We start from the raw sequence: 5,407 nt of genomic DNA on the forward strand, positions 1-5,407 counted from the left end.
TTTCTCTCGCCCTCCCTCTCTTTCTCTCTCTCTGCAGCACTGCCTCATTGGATAACGTTCCTGTCCGTCTTGATTATCCCCGCTGATGTCGTCGGCAGTGACAACCCAATCAACCCCTGACCCCGTCTATTTAAAATCCGCAGCCATTCATTTATGCGGAAGGAGTTGTTCTGGCTGTTAAAACCAAAACCCTGTTGTACCTCTATCTTTTCTGTATACTAGTTACGCTGCCTTACTGTGTTTTGTTCTTGTATGTCATTTGTTCCATGTTTCCCCCGCTTTGCTCTAGTCACTTGTTTGTATAGTTAAATTTAGTGTTCGTTACCCTGGTTTGTGACTTTGTTAGTGTTGGGGAAAAGTGGACAGGCAAGTACATCACGTGACATACATTGTACAGCACGTAGGAATTCCCTTTTTTTGTATTAGACACATTAGGTTAGGAGCGAGCACCACCCTCTGTACTTTTGGTTTGGATAGATAGAGTAGGTAGGTAGCGCATCCTGGATGCTGAAGACTTATTTTTCTATCTTTTGTTATAGTTAGGTTGGCAAATAGTTAGACTTGTTTTGTTCATTTCTTTGCTTTGGTGCCGCTCGCGTCCCTTTTCCCCTTTTGTGTTTTGTTGTGTTGTGTTATTGTAAATAATTTGTAAATATTATCACTATCACTTGGCACCACACACTTTTCCACTTGTATATAGAAAAATAAATCACCTGGATTGATTTGCATTACTGGTTATTGGTCCCTGACTACACACACAACTGATATTTTTAATAATCAAATAAGTGTTATTCCCTACATACCCCTAGACTAATTGGGGTTGTAACAGCCATCCTCACCCAGTGGAACAAGTTAAGCAGGACACCTTTCCCGCACACTCCCAGTCACAGAATCGAGGTGACTCTAACCACTGTACACCACACTTCCACAATACCCAGTACCAAGAGACCGAGATCCTTAACACAGAGGACGACACTCGAAACAGGGCAACCAGTGCCCAAGTAAATGTAACACTGAGTTGATAAATTGGAGCGTCCACTGTAAGATCTATGTGATACTTAGGTATGGGTCACCACACTTGGCCACACGTCACGTCACTTCACTTCACTACTTACGATATGCCTGATCAGTGACAGAGGACTTGCAGAGCACCTATAGCCTGCCCTGCAAGCAACTTTGGGCTTGGCCAATCTGACCTCAAGGGAACTCACCAAGGAAAAAAATAAACACTCCAGAGCCCCCAATTAGGGACTACACTTAAGAAATCAGTAGACAGATAACCAGATCAAAGCAAGATAGAGACAAACTAACAAATAACATACAACAGACAAGACATACACCCCTATTTTTTTGTCTTTTTTCTCTATAATTTTACACTTCTCTTAAGTGTACACGCCTCTTGCGTGACCTGCCCGTACAGACTTCCTCCCAGTGCAGTGCCAATGCTAAGCTCTGCATAGTACCTCTTTCCACTAGCACAGCAGCATACGGGCTCACTGTTTTGGTGCAGTGCCAGCCACTAAACTCTGCCTGTTACCACTTCCACTAGCACAGCAATATGTGGGCTCACTATTATGCACACCAAATCACACAGTAAGAACCAGTATCCGCAGGATTTTGCATGCTTCTCCTCTTTTTACTCTGTACTTTTTACCTTATTTATATATTACCGTTATCCATCAAGGCCCACTTAACAGCACCTTTTTTTTAGATCAAAAACCCCGTTGCTTATTTTGGTTCTTTAATTTGGAGAAGCTTATGGGTGCTCTTACCGCCTCAGGCTGACTTACAGTGAACCACACAAACAACTTAAAATAGAAGCAAAAGCGCTTACCTTCATTGGCCAGCCTGTTTGTGCAGTCTGCCTTTGGGCAGCCTAGCTGCGGCCTTTCACCCCTCCTGGGGTTCCTTTCCAGTCCTGCCGACAACGCCAATAATTATGTCGTGGAAAACTCTCTTAATCCGAAATAAAGAAGAAAAAAATATTCCAAAGTCAAGGGGCCTTGGATACCAAAAATCAGACTTTATTGAAACAATCAACAAAGCCGAGATGTATAGATCAGCCCTGTATCTTTTCTTTAATTGTGGCACAAGCTCAGCTAGTCTATTCTTTAAAAAAATGTTTAAATTTGATATGTAACAATACACTGTTTAAGAGATCAGAGACATGGCCACATATCAAAGGTAAAGAGATACATACTCAATGTTGATTCACACATACAAATATACTTGTAAAATCATGTGCTGTTAATGCTGATTCAACATAATGTCACACTTTCTCCATGAATAAAATGTACTACTTGTATTTATTTAATTTTTTTATGCATAGGACCATCACACCAAATAATAAATTCATTTATTACTGTTTACTTTATAGTATTTTTTTTAATGTAGTTAATTTCATTATTTTTGAAGGCACCTTTGCATGTGCCTAAGACTTATGCACAGTACTCTATGTGTAATATATGTAATTTTATATATATATATATATATTACACACACACACACACATTGCATTAATGCAAATATTGCATTAACCATTTAGGAATTACACCCATTTTTTTTTTTTTTTTTTTTTTTCCCCCCCCAGAGTCCCTCCATTTTGGCTCAAAAGTAATTGGACAATTGACTGATAAGCAGTTTCATGGTCAGCTGTGGTCTGTTTCCTCCTTATTTCATGATAAATTAAGGAGATAAAAGGTCTGGAGCTGATTCCAAGTGTTGAACTTGCATTTGGTAGCTGTTCATGGGAACTCTCACTATTGTAGACCAAAGAGGTGTTGATGCAAGTGAAGGAGGCCATCATCAGGCTGAAAAACCAAAACAGACCTATCAGAGATAGCAGAAACTTTAGGAGGGTCAAATCAACAATTTGGTACATTCTTAAAAAGGAGGAATGCACTGGCGAGCTCAGCAACACCAAAAGGCCTGGAAGACCACAGAAAACAACTAAAGTTGATAATTTCAGAATTCTTTTCTTATTGAAGAAAGGCTTCACAACATCTAGCCAAGTCAGGAACACTCTGGGGGAGGTAGGCGTATCATTGTCAAAGTCTACAATCAAAAGCCACCTTCATGAATGTAAATACAGGCGGTTTACCTCAAGATGAAAACCGAGGTAAAACTGATAGGACAGCGCTTCACAGTACAGATGGATAACAACCTGTGAAAGCAGCCCAAGAGCTTGGAAATTAAATGTTCTTTAATGGCTGAGTCGGTCACCTGACCACAACCCAAATTTTTTTCACTCACTGAAGACAAATCTGAAGGCAGAAAGACCCACAAAGAAGCAGCAACTGAAGATGGCTGCAGTAAAGAGCTGGCAAATCATCTCAAGGGAGGAAACTCAGCATTTGGCGATGTCCATGGGGTCCAGACTTCAGGCAAAGGATTTACCTCCAAGTAATAAAAAATAATCCTAATGTTTATGATTATATTAGTTTGTCCAATTACTTCTGAGCCTGTGAAAATGGAGGGACTCTTTTTTTTTTTTTTTTTTTTTTTTTAAGTAAAGTAATTCCTGTTATATAATAGTCGGTAATTCCTAAATGGTTAATGCAATGTTTTTGTTAAACCCCTTGAATTAAGAAAGAAAGTCTATACATCATTCACATCTTGATTGCTTCATTTCAAATCCATTATGGAGTAGAGGCAAAATAAGATAAGCTAAGCTTTATTGATCCCACAGTGGGGAAATTCACTTATCACAGCAGCTCACAGACCAAAATTGTCACTGTCCAAATACTTATGGACCGTTAACTATCTATATCTATATCTACAGAGTTGTGTTCAAAATAATAGTAGTGTGTTTAAAAAAAGTGAGTAAAGCTCAAAATCCTTATAATAACTTTTATTTCAATACACACAAATGCATTGGGAACACTGCACATTGTATTCTAAATCAAAACATGAAGAAAAATTTATCAAATTTGTTATTACTTTACAGAAAGTGAAGAAAAAGGAATATTAGGCTGTTCAAAAAATAGCAGTGCATTGTTCTTTACAAAGTCAAACCTTTACTGTATAAACTGAAAAATTCTTGAAGATTTAGCTTTCTTGTGAATCACTGAACTAATATTTGGTTGTATAGCCACGGTTTCTGAGAACTGCTTCACATCTGTGTTGCATGGAGTCGACCAATTTCTGGCACCTGTGAACAGGTATTCCAGCCCAGGACGATTGCACTACATACCACAATTCCTCTGCATTTCTTGGTTTTGCCTCAGAAACAGGATTTTTGATGTCACCCCATAAGTTTTCTATTGGAATAAGGTCAGGAGATTGGGCTGGCCACTCTATAACGTTAATCTTGTGGGTCTGGAACCAAGATGCTGCTCACTTACTGGCATGTTTGGGGTCGTTGTCTTGTTGAAACACCCATTTCAAGGGCATTTCCTCTTCGGCATAAGGCAACATGACCTCTAAGTATTTTAGTGTACTCAAACTGATCCATGATCCCTGGAATCCGACAAATAGGCCCAACACCATAGTATGAGAAACATCTCCATATCATGACGCTTGCGCCACCATGCTTCACTGTCTTCACAGTGTACTGTAGCTTGAATTCAGTGTTTGGGGGTCGTCTGACAAACTGTCTGCGGCCCCTAGACCCAAAAAGAACAATCTTGCTTTCATTGGTCAACAAAATATTGCGCCATTTCTCTTTAGGCCGGTCAATGTGTTCTTTGGCAAATTGGAACCTCTTCAGCACGTGCCGTTTTTTCAACAATGGGACTTTGCGGGGGCTTCTTGCTGATAGCTTGCTCACATAGGCGTCTTCTAATTGTTACAGTACTCACAGGTAGCTTTAGACTTTCTTTGATCACCCTGGAGCTGATCATTGGGCGAGTCTGCCATTTTGGATATTCTTCGATCCATCCGAATGGTAGTTTTCCTTTTTCTTCCACGTCTTTATGGTTTTGGTTGCCATTTTAAAGCATTTGATATTTTAGCTGAGCAGCCTATCATTTTCTGCACTTCTTTATATGTTTTCCCCTCTCTAATCAACTTTATAATCAAAGTACGCTGTTCTTCTGAACAATGTCTGGAACGACTCATTTTACTCAGATTTTCAGAGAAATGCACAGTACATTTGCTGCCTTCGTCCTTAAATAAGGGCCACTTGTTTGACACCAGTTTTTTTTCACAGAATGATTTACCTCTCTAATTGAACTCCACACTGCTATTATTTTGAGCATGCCCTTTTCAATTAGTGATTCAATTACACAGAATCAGCAGCATGCATGTCATGACTGTTGGGTCTTTTGGTTTTCTATTACTCTACTACACCTACTAGTAAAATATTTGCCATGTAGAATTTTTTTTTTTTTTTTTTTTTTTTGAAGTGTTGCCACTCCCCCCTCCCCAACAGCAGTAATGACCAGAATAACCATGGGGAAAAACAGCA

This window comes from Pangasianodon hypophthalmus, chromosome 3, assembly GCF_027358585.1.
Source record: "Pangasianodon hypophthalmus isolate fPanHyp1 chromosome 3, fPanHyp1.pri, whole genome shotgun sequence".
NCBI classification, from domain to species: Eukaryota; Metazoa; Chordata; class Actinopteri; order Siluriformes; family Pangasiidae; genus Pangasianodon; species Pangasianodon hypophthalmus.